Here is a 17141-nt window from a genome sequence, read left to right as displayed (position 1 = left end):
GTGTTAAAGACTGCGATGGAGCTCCGTATGCCACGGCAGACTGGCTGACACTGACGGCGGCGGTGCACAAATGCTGCGCAGTTAGCGCCATTCGACGGCCAATACCGCGGTTCCTGGTGTGTACGCTGTGCCGTGCGTGTGATCATTGCTTGTACAGCCCTCTCGCAGTGTCCGGAGCAAGTATGGTGGGTCTGACACACCGGTGTCAATGTGTTCTTTCTTCCATTTCCAGGAGTGTATAAACGCCGTGACGGGATGTCAGGGTGAGGTGTATTGCTCTACAGCATTTCCCTTTGTGGTTGGTTCGTCTGCTTCGTTACTCATCGCATCTCATTCTCTTCGTCCTTTAAGTCGTTGTATGAGGTCTGTGTGCGGTACCCTGGATAACACGACCTTCCTCAAGCTTCGGCTTGTTTAGCCAGTTGGTCGGCCTTTCCGTTGCCAAGGATGGCACTGTGATCTTTGACGCAGATTTTTCCTGGGTGTCTACCTTACTGGTTTGCTGCATCATTTCATAACGACTAGGTCGTCGCGTCGTTGTGTAAAATGGTATTCCAAGGTCGTGACTGCTGCTCGAGAGTTGGTTAGGATAATAATTTTGCCCTCAATGCAGTTTCCTGCATAATTAAGTGAATCTAAAATGGCCAGTAGCCGTGCCGTCATAAGAGACATTTCCTCAGGGAATTTATAACATCCACAAGCTTGTTTTGTATGGTGCATTGATCCTCGCTTGCTGCCATTTTCGATTTTTGGCAACATCTGTATATAATATTCTGGCATCTCTTATGTGTCCTAAGACCTGCTGTATCTCTGTGAATGTTTATCACATGTATCTTTTGGACTGTTCACTTTGATTTGACAGATATATGTATGATGACTAACTGACAACCTCAGCTGCATACAGGTGTTGTTGATATACCTCGATGTGGACAGCTGAAAATGTGTGCCCCGACCGAGACTCGAACCCGGGATCTCCTGCTTACGTGGCAGATGCTCTATCCATCCGAGCCACCGAGGACACAGATGAATAGAGCGACTGCAGGGACTTATCCCTTGCACGCTTCCCGTGAGACTCACATTCCCAACTGTCCACAATTCTACATATGTATTGTACCTTATAGACATTTGCCCACCCTCTCATTACTCGCGCACGCTTTTGGCGATTCCCGTAAGAGTTTGGGCAACCTGTGCGCATTTGCACAGACGAAGATCAATGGCTGGTTAGCCTTTAACTACACATACGAAGACAGTAACTTGTTCTCGAAAGAACAGTTACTGTTGATGACCGTGCAGCTTTTCCGTGGAATAAATGACAACCTCAGCTGCCGACAGGTGTTGTTGATATACCTCGAAGTGGACAGCTGAAAATGTGTGCCTTGACCGGGGCTCGAACCCGGGATCTCCTGCTTACATGGCAGACGCTCTATCCATCTGAGCCACCGATCTTGGGTGGGCAAATGTCTATAAGGTACAATACATGTGTAGAATTGTGGAGAGTTGGGAATGTGAGTCTCATGCGCGCTATTCATCTGTGTCCTCGGTGGCTCATATGGATAGAGCGTCTGCCATGTAAGCAGGAGATCCCGGGTTCGAGTCCCGGTCGGGGCACACATTTTCAGCTGTCCACATTGAGGTATATCAACAACACTTGTCGGCAGCTGAGACTGTCAGTTAGTCATCATTTATTCCACGGAAAAGCTGCACGGTCATCAACAGTAACTGTTCTTTCGAGAACAAGTTACTGTCTTCGTATAGATATATGTATGTTGACGTAACACGATAGAGTTGCAGCGCGCCTGACTTCTTACTGGAGCTCTGTTACACAATCGATTTCATCGCACTTTATGCCGTATTTTGTCCAGTTCAAATACGATGGGCTTGTTTGCAGATTCTTAGCTGATGCATACCCATGTAGCACTCCTATCTGCTCGGAGGATATTTAGTGCTCTTTCTCATTTTTGTGCTACTCTTTCAACATGCGTGCCCCATGTTAGTCCGTGGTCCACACGTGTTTCCAAGCCTAAATATTTGACAGGTTTCTTGACTAGATATGTATATGGGCCTCACTTCTATTTCATTCAAGCCTGTATATATGTGTCTAGTGAATGCACAGACGGAGGACTTATTACGTAGAAGATATATTGAGAGAGTTATTTACCAGTTAGAAATTCTCCAACAGTTATCCTAACGTCTCAGTACTCAGATCTATTGTCTCTCCGGCTGCATGAATGCATAAATCATCAGGAAATTGCAAAATCTTAGTGTTGCCCGTGCTGTACGTGTTGAAAAGCATTGAGGACGAAACAGAACCTTGCAGAAAGCCAGCACTCGTGGTCCGTCGTCCGATTGTTTGTGTGCCACTTCCGATGAAGATTTGTCGGTACCTGCCGTAGATTTTGGGCATATCGTTTGGCCATACCACAGTTAATCAGCTCATGTGTAAATTCAGTTGTCATACGTTGTCAAATCTGTGAAAATTAGCAATAAGTATCTATTTTCGCTTATGGATTTGTGAATGTCGTTTCTTAAAGCACTAGAACTTCGTTTGTGCCCATTCCTCTTCTAAACCCAAACTGGTACAGACAGAAAGCCTTTCTTTCCCGCCCACCACTCCAATCTATACTTAACAATGTTTCTTAATCTTTTGTTGAGTACGGTAAAAACGTAATCGGTCTATACAACTCAAGTAAGGTCCTTGTCTTATTTCTTAATTGTCACTATTTTTGTTAGTTTCCAGGACGGAATTAAACCGAGATCCCGTACACTATCGCCCTTTCGTGGGAGGTGTCAAAGCATTTCGTAGCTGTTATTGTCAGGACCCGATGCTGTTCATTTCTGATTCAGTAGTGCTTTTCTTCCAGCTGTGTTAGGCTGTACGGCTGCAAAAGCTCGTGCGTTGAATCCTCGCACTTTGTTGAGGTGTGGGGTCCAACGCAGGCGGAGCCAGTTCCTGCATTACTCCCTCTAACACGTCCTCCTGTGGAGGTGCCTTCCGTCGCAAGGTCCCCCTCTGTTTGCGAAACGTTTAACGTTTCCCCAAATTTCTGTCAGTGGTGTTTATTTAGTGAAAGCCGAACTGAAGTCCTCCAAACTTCTTCTTCGCGCTTTTTTCAAACTAAATTTGGCTTCCGCTATGGCACATCTTAGGGCAAAGTAATTTGATAATGTGGTGCGTTCCTTGTATCGCCTTAATGCCTCAGTCCGTGATGCATTTCCGTCTTGCATTCCGCGTCCCGTCATGGACTTGGAGATCTTAGCACAAAGACATTCGCTACTGCAGTATGCAATTCATAGCCACATTGGTGATGGCCTATGCAAAAGTTATGTAGGATGCTGTAATGTCATGTGTATCCGCAACTGCTTCCATATTGTACTGCTCGTATTTCTTGTACGCCTCCCCGTCAGCTTTCCCTGTAGCTCACGTACTCAAAATCGTCTCCTTCTTACCCGTACACTGGGAGCTCTGTATGTTGGAAGAATTGACGTAGTTTCATTCGCAATGGATACTTCAGCAACTCACGCCTCGATTCCCCTGACTGTGTGATGTTCATTTCGACCAATTGGTACTCTAGAAAAGTCAAGTTATCATGTGGAGTAGCCAAGTGGCGAAGTGTCGCTCATGGTACACAACTTAATGTAATTGCTTTCCACTACCGCTAATAAAACCGTTGCATGCTCTCTTCCTTTCCTCTGTCTATTTTGTTCCTGCTTTCTTCGCAGCTAGCTTGGTTTTCTGACTTAACTTCCCATCTGTCAACTTTCTGCTTAAATAACTTTCTGCCCAAAAATCTAAATAATTTATCTGAGCTTTTGTCATTTTTGACCTCTTGTATCCAGGGACAGTTTTAAGTCCTTATATGTATTTAAGAATTATGTGCGGAAGTCTTGTTTTGGGAAGCCAGACGTGCCCATAAAATTTTAATCGCCTTTTTCTAATGTCTGCTGCAAAGTTGGACAATGTCTGTTGTTTGACGAGATTGTAGTGTATAGCCCTCTTCTGTTGTCTTTACCCCTAGTATCTTTCGGATGATTTTACGCACTTCTTGAAAAAGTTTTCTAGGTCGCCTTTTATGTGGACTGTCAAGGTTTCACTGGCATACAGGACTTCAGGTTTTAATACTGAATTATAGTGCCTAATTTTAGTGTTTTTGGACTAGCATTTTTTTCTGTACACCTTGTAGGTTCTTCCACAGGCTCTCATTAGTTGTTGTAGGCGAATGTTTTGTGCTATTTTCTCACACCCCGTAGATTCAGGGACTTCACCTAAGTATATAAAATATGGGACTCTATTGATATGACCGTATTTAGTGGTCAAGCTTTGGGTGTCTTTGTGGCGATGAACTCAGACTTTAGGAAAGATATTTGCAGACCAATTTTCTTTAAGGGTTTCAACCTGTTCGATTGTTATTATCTCATCATCCTCTAGTAAGACTAAAACGTCAGCAAAAGCTAAACATGAAATTCTTATGTCATACTCGACTCGCCCCATCTGCATAGGTTTCCAGCAGTTTTTATTATTCATTTCCTTTTCCCATTCCCGGATGACCTTCTCCAGCACAAGGTTGAATAGAAGAGGAGACAGACCTTGTCGGACGCCAGTTTTGGTCAGGAAGGGCTCGGATATTTTACCCATGAATTTCACCTTGGCGATAGTACCAGTCAGGGTTTTTTGATGAGGTTAAAGGTTTTTTGATCCATCCCTTGTTCTTCAAGAATATCAAAAAGTGCTTTTCGGTCAACCGAGTCGTACGCCTTTCCAGAGTCAACAAACGTGCAAATTATTGGCCTGTTCCTGATTGCTTTATATTTTAGCACGGTCTATACGTTGAAAATGTGTTCTGTGCAGTATCTACTGGAGGGAAAGCCACCTTGGTATTCACCGGATTTGTTTTCTAGTTGCTATTGAAGAAGACAGACTGATAGAACCTTGTATACGACCTGAAATACATAGGGTGAATCATCTAACATTTGCACCGCAAATATTACGGAAATCGAAAGTGCGACTGATGTGCGGTTTTCACAAAATGAATGGTAGTCAGGGGTTCGTATTGTTAGTCAATCATCAGAACGCAATAAGACTTACAAGGTGTATTTTTTCGCAAACATGTACACTACTGGCCTTTAAAATTGCTACACCATGAAGATGACGGGCTCCAGACGCGAAATTTAACCGACAGGAAGAAGATTCTGTGATATGCAAATGATTAGCTTTTCAGAGCATTCACACAAGGTTGGCGCCGGTGGCGACACCTACAACGTGTTGACATGAGGAAAGTTTCCAACCGATTTCTCATACACAAACAGCAGTTGACCGGTGTTGCCTGGTGAAACGTTGTTGTGATGCCTCGTGTAAGTAGGAGAAATGCGTACTATCACGTTTCCGACTTTGATAAAGGTCGGATTGTAGCCTATCGCGATTGCGGTTTATCGTATCGCGACATTGCTGCTCGCATTGGTCAAGATCCACTGACAGTTAGCAGAATATGGAATCAGGGGATTCAGGAGTGTAATACGGAACGCCATGTTGGATCACAACGACCTCATATCACTAGCAGTCGAGATGACAGGCATCTTATCCACATGGCTGTAACGGATCGTGCAGCCACGTCTCGATCCCTGAGTCAAGAGATGGGGACGTTTGCAAGACAACGACCATGTGCACGAACAGTTGGACGACGTTTGCAGAAGCATGGACTATCAGCTCGGAGACCGTGGCTGCTGTTACCCTTGACGCTGGCTGCATCACAGACAGCAGCGCCTGCGATGGTGTGCTCAACGACGACCCTGGATGCACGAATGGCAAAACGTCATTTTTTCTGATGAATCCAGGTTTTGTTTACAGCATCATGATGGTCGCATCCGTGTTTGGCGACATCGCGGTGAACGCACATTGGAAGCGTGTATTCGTCATGGCCATACTGGCGTATCACCCGGCGTGATGGTATGGGATGCCATTGGTTACACGACTCGGTCACCTCTTGTTCGCATTGACGGCACTTTGAACAGTGGACGTTACATTTCAGATGTGTTGCGACCCGTGGCTCTACCCTTCATTCGATCCCTGCGAAACCCTACGTTTCAGCAGAATAATGGACGACCGCATGTTGCAGGTCCTGTACGGGCCTTTCTGGATACAGACAATGTTCGACTGCTGCCCTGGCCAGCACATTCTCCAGATCTCTCACCAATTGAAAACGTCTGGTCAATGGTGGCCGAGCAACTGGCTCGTCACAATACGCCAGTCACTACTCTTGATGAACTGTGGTATCGTGTTGAAGCTACATGGGCAGCTGTACCTGTACACACCATCCAAGCTCTGTTTGACTCAATGCCCAGGCGTATCAAGGCCGTTATTACGGCCAGAAGTGGTTGTTCTGGGTACTGATTTCCCAGGATCTATGCACCCAAACTGCGTGAAAGTGTAATCACATGTCAGTTCTAGTATAATATATTTGTCCAATGAATACCCGTTTATCACCTCCATTTCTTCTTGGTGTTCTAATTTTAATGGCCAGTAGTGTACTTTTTTAAATGGAACAATACCTATTGACATTAACAAACGAGAATATGGTAAATTAGAATATCAGTGTGTCGTTGCAGTATTCTAGCGCGAGACGTTTACGAGATATCGTATTTCGAAAAGTTTCCACACCGACACTTGCGCAGTATCTGCGGTAGCACACACTAAAGAACAAGTGCCTACACTAGTTGTGTGGATTCTGACCAGTAACGAGACAAATGACCGTCACTATTTGTGTTCAAAACGACTACTGGTAGCGGCAATACACGCATCCTGTCAGGTATGTTGTGTGTAGCTGTTACATTATACAACTGGAGGATTTGCCGTTCATCCAATTCTGGATGTGCATTGGATCAATGTAATCAATTATTTTTATTCGCTCTCCTATTCGTGTCAGAAATTCTACCAGTGATTCTACAAAGATATTTGTTCTCTCGTAGCCATTCCTTATTGTTTGCTGAAGACGGTATGAGCTTAATGCAAATTCGCTTCCGGTTAGACACATTGAGTCGAGCGGGTATTTGCGTAATGCAGCGTAATCCTTTGAGTTGTAAAGCAGCAGAGGCTTTTTTTTTCTTGCGCCTGTAGTGCACGTGCGTGTCACCTGCGCGGTGGAATGGGGCAGTTCCCGTCATGCATGCAGGAGGCGGTGTGCTTGTTGGTGTCCGACCTAGTGACTCGGCCATCGTGTTCAGTGTGATGACAGTGGATTTATTTTTCTGTGGCAAGAGAGGAAATTCTTCTAGGGTCTACCTACGATCTGTTTGTCAATGTGGGTGATTAGTTTGCTAACGTGTAACGATTTCAGCGTAAGATGTGATTTGCATATGTCCAGCGTTTCTGGAACTGAAATGTTACATTGTACAGCAGGTCATGCAATAGAACATACATGGTGTGCATCCTCACAGTTAGCACAAGTGACCGTATCCGATACGAAGTCTGTCGTTCTGTGATCAGCACCAAACATGACACACCTAGGTATGCAACGGCATTCTCTTTCGAAGTGTCGAAAATGTAAGCACTTACAGCATAAGCGCACAGGCGGCGTGTAGGATTTCACTGAACGTCGGGTGCCGTAAATGTACACATGCTGGGGTACTGTCTGATCGTCAAAAGTTAGAGCAATGTTTCGTGTTTCAGAACTGTTTGAGTATTTTATTCTAAGATCATTTTATTAGTTCTCATAACTTCCAGGAGCGAAAATGACGATTTCAGTTCTTGGACTCGTCCGTGTCAATATCTACCTCCTCGTATCACTGCCTGTTTATGGACTAGATGGCTTGGTATATACTGTTCTAGCTGGCGATCGACCAGCGTCTGAGACTTCACTATTCTCTTTGCCTCGTCGGCCGTTCCCACTTTTAGCCTAATCCTTCCTGCTGCTGTAATATTCTATATCTGCTCTCTCGCCTCAGGCGCATGTTCGTGAAACAGTTTTCCAATGTCGCAGAGATGACGGAAAGTCGTGGTAGACGTGTGAGACCATTGTAATCACAAGAATAAAAGTGGCTTTAAAATAGCTGGCTGGTCGCGAAATAGTAGTCACAGTGTGTTTCTGGACCCTTATATTTCTTTTTATTTCTTCCTTACGCCCACCGCTACAGACGTAATCATTTCGTCAGACTCTTTTCATCCTGCCGCAGATAAGCGAGCATGCTTCACTTCAATGTTTTATCGGATTGCAAAACATGTTTAGACAGTGATACAGCTCATAGGGAAATTGACACAATAATTCAAGTGGGATAGCAAATGGGTTTGCAGAAAAACAAATTCGTAAAATTAGGCACAAAAATATTTAAAACGGTGGACAAGCAAACAGACAGCGTTAAAAACGCAATCGTCCATATTTCTTTTTCCTACGTCGGCCCATGTTCCGAAAAAGTTTTCAGAAAATCTAATATACAAGTAGGTTTTCGAACAAATAATAAAGTAGAACTAATTTTGCGCCACAACCTTGATGAGGATATAGACAAGTACAGATAGATTGTGGGTTTTGTGATAGCTTTTATATTGGGAAGACGGGTAGGGAATTTAAGACATCGTTTAGCTAGCACACCAGTACCAGCGACAACAGCGCCCTTAGTTGTCATTTGGGTAGAGAACAGAAACTGTTTGCAGTTAGTCGAAAATAGGAAGAAAAAGGTGGAACGCTGGATATCCTTGAAGGAATCGAAATTTGTGGTAACCCCGATTTAATAATTAACGAACAGGTCCTTTAGCATTTTTGACGACTTGTCGCTGAACAGACAGAGGTTACAAGCACGCACAAAAAAACCTAATTTTCCTACAACTCTCGGTTAGTTTTCGCTCTCCTGTACGCTTCATGGTTCATTTGTATTTTTTTTTATCTCTGGGCACACGTTTAGTCAGATCGTTCTTTCTATTATACACTGAAGAGCCAAAGAAAACGGTACACCTGCCTAATATCGTGTAGGGCCCCACGAGCACGCAGTAGTGCCGCAGCATTACGTGACACGGACTCGTCTAATGTCTGAAATAGTGCTCGAGGGAACTGGCACCATGAATCCTAAAGGACTGTCCATAAATCCGTAAGAATAAGAGCTGATGGAGATCTCTTCTGAACAGCACGTTGCAAGGCATCCCAGATATGCTCTGGTGGCCAGCGAAAGTAATTAAACTCAGAAGAGTGTTGCTACAGTTAGCTGCAAATGCTGGTACTCTAAGCTGTTTTCTCTGTAGTGTTTCGCGAAATGAACGTCGTCTTCCTTCCAACGGTTACCTTTAGAGTTCACGAAGTGTCTCCGTAATACTCGCGCGTTAACCGAAACTACCGGTAACAGATCTAGCAACACGTCTGTAAGTTGCCTCGATATCTTCATTTAACTCGACCTTCTGGGAATCCCGAACACCCGAGCAGTTTTCTCATAGGTCGCAATAGTGTTCTATACGTTATCTCTTATAAAGATAAGCCACATTTTCCTAAAACTCTCCCAATAAACCGAAGTCAACATTTCGCCTTCGCTACCAGTGTCCTTACGTACTCGTTCCATTTCATACAGCACTGCAAACGTTACACTCAAATATTTGATAGACGTGACTGTATCAAGCAACGCACCAGTAACGCTCCATTAGAACATTGTAGTATTCTTATTCCCACTTGTGTGAATCAATTTAGATTTTTCTACATTTAGAGCACACCAAATCGAAATTCTGTCTACTGCTTTTTCAGTAACTTATTCAGTCACTTTCTCGTGCGCTGCGGCGTCGTCAGCAAAAAGTTGCAGATTGGTATTCGCCAGATCATATGTGTATATAAAGTACAAGAGCAGTCCTACCACCGTTATACACTTCTCTGGGGAACTTCTGACGGTACATCTTGCCTCTGATGGGCTCTCGCCGTCGGGAAAGACGTACTGGGTTATATCACTTGAAAAGTCTTCTTCCACTCACATATCTGGCAACTACTTTCGTACGGTCGGACCTTCATTAACAATCTGAAGTGGCTACAGTGTCATACGCTTTCTGCAAAACTAGGAATATGGACTTTGCCTGTTACCCTTCAGCCACGGTTCGCACAGTATCATGAGAAGAGAGGGCAAGTTATGTTTTCCGAATACGCGCTTGCTTGTGGACAGTAGCCTTTCTGTCTCAAGGAAATTTATTATACGGTATTCGAATATGCTCAAGAATTCTGCAGCAAACCCGTTTTAAGGATGTTGTTGTTGTTGTTGTGGTCTTCAGTCCAGAGACTGGTTTGATGCAGCTCTCCATGCTACTCTATCCTGTGCAAGCTTCTTCATCTCCCAGTACCTACTGCAACCTACATCCTTTTGAATTTGCTTAGTGTATTCATCTCTTGGTCTCCCTCTACGGCTTTTATCATCCACGCTGCCCTCCAGTACTAAACGGTGACCCCTTGATGCCTCAGAACATGTCCTACCAACCGATCCCTTCTTCTAGTCAATTTGTGCCACAAACTTCTCCGCAATTCTATTCAATACCTTCTCATTAGTTATGTGATCTACCCATCTAATCTTCAGCATTCTTCTGTAGCACCACATTTCGAAAGCTTCTATTCTCTTCTTGTCCAAACTATTTATCATCCATGTTTCACTTCCATATATGGCTACACTTCATGCAAATACTTTCAGAAATGACTTCCTGACACTTAAATCTATATTCGATGTTAACAAATTTCTCTTCTTCAGAAACGTTTTGGAGATTGCTCTGTAATTCTGCTCGTCCATTAAGTATCTCTATATGTTATGAATAGAATCAAAACCCAAGTACGGCCTTGCCGCAGTGGTAACACCGGTTCCCGTCAGATCACCGAAGTTAAGCGCTGTCGGGCTGGGCTAGCACTTGGATGGGTGACCATCCGATCTGCCAGGCGCTGTTGGCAAGCGGGGTGCACTCAGCCCTTGTTAGGCAAACTGAGGAGCTACTTGACTGAAAAGTAGCGGCTCCGGTCTCGGAAACTGACACACGGCACGGCGGGGAGAGCGGTGTGCTGATCACATGCCCCTCCATATCCGCGTCCAATGACGCCTGTGGGCTGATGATGACACGGCGGCCGGTCGGTACAGTTGGGCCTTCATGGCCTGTTCGGGAGGAGTTTAGTTTTAGTTCAACTACAGGCACGACATATCTGCGATTACATGCTCTGATATCGCGTATCTTCTTGTTAAGGGCTGAACAACGGTCAGTAGATGGTCTGACAATATTCCAGTAGCGTGATATGCAGGAGTACGCCATTCGCCACAGCAACAAGAGTGCCCAGCTCTGTAAAATTCAACTGCACGTAAGTCAATTTCACATTGCCTGTCATATACACAAAATGAGTAAGGTGTCGTGAAAATAAAGACCCTGAATTATTGCGTGACAACGACACACAACCGTGCCTCTGTAAGAATAATCCTTCCCCGATAAATTATGCGGTGTATGAGATTGTCACTGAGCACGCACCTCATATAAAATTCTGTCTGTAGCTACGGCTATAGGTACACATATGCTTTAAACTCATCTGCAAAATACCGGCACTGATTTATTCTAACTGTTCATTTACATCAGCATTCTTATTACGTATTAGTTACAAACGTAAAACTAGATTAATGTACAGGGTAAGCACAGTATTGCCCCGATTACAACAATTTATTACAGAATAACTGTTTGACATAATAGTAAACCTCAACGTGTGCTTCCTTGGTAGCTCGAAGAATGTCGAGGCAATATTCCAGTTCCCGCCAGATGTTTCGTAACGTGTGTGTTCCGTCACAGTATCCACAGCAACTTGTATCCTAGTTTTTTTTTTTGTTTTTTGTTTTTTTATGTTTTTAGGGCGCACAACTTCAACGGTCATTAGCGCCCAAGCAACTGGTGTGACGAAGACACTGTTCTTGATGTAGCCCCAGAAAAAACAGTCAAGGGGCCTATTGTCTGGAGAGCGGAGTAATGTCCCGATTGGTGGATTGGAAGGAACGGTCCAACACCCTGGCCACCCCGCTCTCCAGACATTACTCCCGTTGACTTTTTTCTGGGGCTGTATCAAAGACAGAGTCTCCGTCACACCAGATGCTAACGTTGACGAACTGAAGACTAGGATACAAGCTGCTCTGGATATTGTGACAGAACACGTTACAAAACACCTGGCGTGAACTGGAATACCGCCTCGACATTCTCAGAGCTACCAATGGAGCACACGTTGAGGTTTACTAACGTAAGTGGTCTTAAAGAAAACTAGTAACACTAACTTATGTAACGGCATCAAATGTAACTTACTATGTCAAACGGTTATTCCGCTAGAAATTTTTATAATCAGGGCAAGACTTTGTGCTCACCCTGTATTACAAACATGCGTTGAGTGATAGGAGAAGCGCGGCACGTGGGAAGGACATCTTTTTGGTAGTCAGTTTGTGAAATTTTATTTCATACAGTCATCAAAGGGCTTCCGAGCCACCACTTAGCTTCGAACTCCAGGTAATGAATGTCGAACTCGAAGGCGATGGAGAACTGAAAACAATCACATAACAGCACGGAGTGCACAGTTCGAGGATGTCGTGTCCAAAAGAAGAAAAATGATGTAGGATGTGTTCGTCAATCGTTGAGTTGTATCCATCCTGGACTGGCGCTTCTTTGGATGGGCGGAGTGAGGACTAGTGCTAAAATTATTAAGAATGGCTTAAAACAGAGGTTCAGAATAAAGGGCCTAGTGAATGTACTGTTCTGTGCGGAATATATTCTGATTTTTAGTTCAGTTATCAATCGTTTATTTTACTGAGAGGATTTGTGACCATGTGATTACTAGTATTCAGTTAATTCCAGAGAATTTAGTTCCTCTTTTTTATTATTTCGTTTTTAACAGCACTCTTTTGATATTCGCAGAGAACTGTTCATTACTCAATCGGATTCATATTCTAGGGTCTCAGTCACTATTTTTGGTCAGATTAGTTAATATTATCAGGGTATTTTTTTCTGGGTCCCTAATTATGCTAGTTAACGCGAGGAAAACTTTAACTTTTTACTACACACTCGAGAATCGAAGGTCGAAGTACTTTCTAGTGAACTCAGCACTTCATATAACGAAGGAACCACATCAATATGTATCGATGGCGTCATTGTCTCGGCAAATTAATTCAGATGGATCACTGTCGTACTTCATATGTCCAAGATCAGACAGAGTCTCGAGTAACAATCTGGACTCAGAATGAAATGTCTGTGTACTATGGCTCGAAGTGAAGCAGTGAAATGACACGTCTGGTTGTGAATACATATTCGTGTGCATACATGTCAGCAGCAAATATGTAAATTATATGAATGTGGGGTGTCTTCTGTTTTAGGCATGTCTAAAAGAACTTTCATATAGTTGATTCACCTCGACTGGCAATTGATCCACAAACTTCAGTGCGGAAGCAGATTTAAATTCTGCTTCGATCAGAAATCTGAGACTAGTGAGCATTGACGACATGGATGGGAAAAACGGATAGGCGGCGCTAGATGTGGAGCGTGCCGGGGTAGTCTCGGCGTTTGCGATAAACGTCTGTCCGGGTGGCGCAGTGGTTAACGCAACTTCATAGTAAGCAGGAGATTCCGGGCTCGAGATCCACTGCGGCACTCATTTTCACTCGTCGCCAGCGATTCCGCATAAAGATCCGATGCAGCTGATACCGTAAGTTTCTTCCTTTTCCTTTCCTTTCTGCACCTTCCATTTATGTAAAAGGGTATGTGAATGATTTACCGTTGTGTCTCACCCTCTCTCCATCTCCACACCCTCCACCTCCTTTCCCAACTCAAGTTCCAGCACCTACCCCTCCCAGATGATGACCTTGGCCTTACATCTACCTCTCCTACCAACACTTACCCCACCTTCCCCTGTCTCCTCCTCAGCGTTCCTGAGCGGCTCTCCCCTCCTACATCCCCTCCCTCTCCTGTGCTCCCCTTCAGTGTCTCTGCACTCCCTCCTGCTTTGTGTTCCCTCTTCATCTCCCGTCCTGCCTGTCTCCTGCCCCTTGGTGCACATCCTGCCCCCATTCTTCTCCCTCTCCCTCCCCCCTCCACCCCCCCCTCCACAACGTACTCCCCTCTTTTTCCCTCCTCTCCAGCCCACAGTCCCTGGGCAGGTCACTACTAGCGGTTTTTTATTCTTCATTAGTGCTCCATCGTTTCCAGTAGTTTTTTAAATGTTGTGCTCTGTGTGATTTTTATCCTTGCATTTGCCTGCAGTGTTTTTTAAGTGGACTTTGATTTGCCAACTGTGTTTTTTTAAGTCGAATTTTTAACTGTCCCCCAGTGTGTGTGTCCCCATCTTAGTGTATATTTTAACTCCCATCATCTCCATTTACTACCTTTCTTTATGTCCCTCTTCTTATCCCACCTTTTTGTGTAATCACCATTCTGTATTTTTGTAAAGCCAACTGGCTGAGGAGTGGTGGACAGTGCTGCTGCCAACCCTCCCCTGCCCATATGGGGCAAGGGAATGACATTACAATAAAGAAAAAAATGTGAATGATCATTGTTGCAATTCTCTGTGACAGAATGGCCAGTAGAGTGCATTGATGTCATTTGCATTTGGTGTTGTTGCCAGGCCTACCATAAACAGCATCAGATATTCAGTGATGACTGTGAAGGACACGGAACATGAAAAGGCGTACTACCCATGAGGCAGTGTTATCAGCACCTGAAATAGTCTATAGTCTTAAAGAGCCTCCTAGTGGGTCTCCATCTGGCTGGGACAACAAATCGTGCAATATATATATATATATATATATATATATATATATATATATATATATATATATATATATGTGTGTGTGTGTGTGTGTGTGTGTGTGTGTGTGTGTGTGTGTGGATGGGTGGGTGGTGTCTGAGTACATGGGAATGTGAGGGCAGACGTACTGCTCATCAAGGTTCCAGTAGACAACACCTGACACCACACGGACAGATCGCCCTACTGTGCACCATGTACAATGTAACACCGTCAGATCCGCACCTGCCGTTCCAGAACAACTAATGGACTACCTGCAGCATTCTGTGTCATCCTCCAACATTGGTCGGATGCAGACCAGGAAATGACTGTCACGTGCACAGGCTGCCATTAACACCACAACACAAGTCGCTCCATTTGGAGTGTTGTCATGACTGGGAAGCACAGGCAGACACTGTGTCCAGCAGTAAACTGCAATTCTTCCTCTACCCTGGATGAACACCGTCGATGAGTCTGATGGTGACCTGAGAATGTTTTGGAGAGGCACATCGGCGTTGCTCCTGGCGCCACTGCATTGTGAGCCATCAGGAATGACTTGAGGTCACAGCTGGTAGCAACTGAGGGAACTCTGATAGCACAGCGGTACATTACGGGGATGTCCTGCCTCCTCTTTTGTTACCTCTCGTGTGGTAGCAGTGTGATGGCATTTTTCGACTGGACAATGTTTGGCCATTTATTTCGCGTGTATATATGAACTGTCTTAGAGGTTCTAAGGAACTCCCTAGGCCTGCCCCAATAGAAAGTGTGTGGACTGGTCGGCCGTCAGCTCCATAGTTACAGCAGTTGTGGGCCAGTTTTCCACAGGTGTGGATACAGCAGCCTTCAGACACCATTCTCAAAAGGAACAGCGCACGCACCAAAGGCAAAATCCGACGCAGGGTCATACTGAAAAGTGGGAGCACACTGCTAAGTTGTTTATAAATTTGACTAGATTTTGTGATCACTGAAATAATGTCACAACCCCCCGCCCCTTGAACCCCTTCAGTTCCATTTCGTTTCCTGCTACCAACATTGTGCTTTTTTTTGTCAGGTAATATTAACGGTGTTCTCAGATAGTTTGCAGACAATACAGTTATACGTATCTGTTGGGGAAATCTTCATAAGGTTTCAAATAGCGTAAGATAGAGAATCTGATTTAAATGTTCACAAATGTAAAATTATGCTCTTCACGAAACGTAAAAACTTGGTGCTTGGTGACTAAAATGTCAAGTCGAACGAATACCCGTGTATTGCTCAATAACAGCTAAAGAAAGGTGGCAGATTTTGCTAGAAAAGCATAAAATGAAAACAGTATCAGTCTACAAAGGAAGTTACTTTCAAATGTCTCAGGGAAAAGAACTGCTCACGTGTAATGGTGCATACCAGATAAAACTAACAGATAATGCTGTACGTAGAGAAAGAATGGCAGTACGAATGGTTACAGGTTTCCTTGACACATGTAGAAACTTGCAAATTGCTCAAAAATCAGAAATGACCAAGCTTGAAAACAGACGTCAACAGTCTCGCAAACGCGGACATTCCAGCATTAAACGAGGAATGTAGGAACATACTACAGCTCCCTACGTAGTGCTGTCATAGGACTGACGGAGACTGGATTGCCGGCCGGGGTGGCCGCGCGGTTCTAAACGCTACAGTCTGCAACAGCGCGACCGCTACGGTCGCAGGTTCGAATCCTGCCTCAGGCATGGATGTGTGCGATGTCCTTAGGTTAGTTAGGTTTAAGTAGTTCTAAGTTCTAGGGGACTGATGACCTCAGAAGTTAAGTCCTATAGTGCTCAGAGCCATTTGAACCATTTTGAGCCGGGATTCGCTCATCTAGAGCGGCCACAGAGGAAGTTGAGCACTCGTTGTTTCCCTGCTCTATACGGAATGAAAATAGAAAGTACATTGCCATTAACTTCGTAATGATTTTCAAAACATGATTGTAGCTGTAGAGGTATTGTTAAAAGTTTATATGTGAGCGAGTATATGATTTAGGAGACAATCTGAAAACGAGGTAATATATTGATGTTGCGTCTCTCATTATTTCATTCCAAGCCGTCTGAAATAATGTTTCGCATGTTTTGCTAGTTCACTTTACGTACATATTGGGATCGACACTTCAACAATTTCTCTTTGGATCTGAATTAACGCTCCCCACTACTAATAATAGCTCCGATCGCGGAGGCGCGACGGTCGAACGTCGGAATCCCATTCGTCGACGGGACGCTGAACCCAAATACTCCTTCTTTATGACGATAATAATGTCGATGAAACGTTTAAATCTATCTTTCATTACCAACAGAACTTTTCATTACATGTAGCCGTTTTCAGAGTTCGGGATGTTGTTTCCTCAACATCAAACCAAACTTGTACTAATTTGCTGGAGATTACTCTTACGGTAACGGTAACATAGTTAGA

At 44.2% G+C, this 17141-nt stretch overlaps 1 non-coding gene across 1 annotated transcript; it reads left to right on the top strand.

Annotated features, from left to right (window-relative positions):
- The first annotated feature begins 1534 nt into the window (after window positions 1-1534).
- Trnat-ugu lies at window positions 1535-1608 on the top strand. Its single transcript has one exon. It is a non-coding gene; the product is annotated as a tRNA-Thr (tRNA).
- Window positions 1609-17141: the final 15533 nt, after the last annotated feature.

Source organism: Schistocerca americana, chromosome 7 (assembly GCF_021461395.2).
Source record: "Schistocerca americana isolate TAMUIC-IGC-003095 chromosome 7, iqSchAmer2.1, whole genome shotgun sequence".
Lineage (NCBI taxonomy): Eukaryota > Metazoa > Arthropoda > Insecta > Orthoptera > Acrididae > Schistocerca > Schistocerca americana.
The sequence above is the reverse complement of the archived record's forward strand: the minus strand, read 5'-3'. Positions and strand labels throughout refer to the sequence as shown.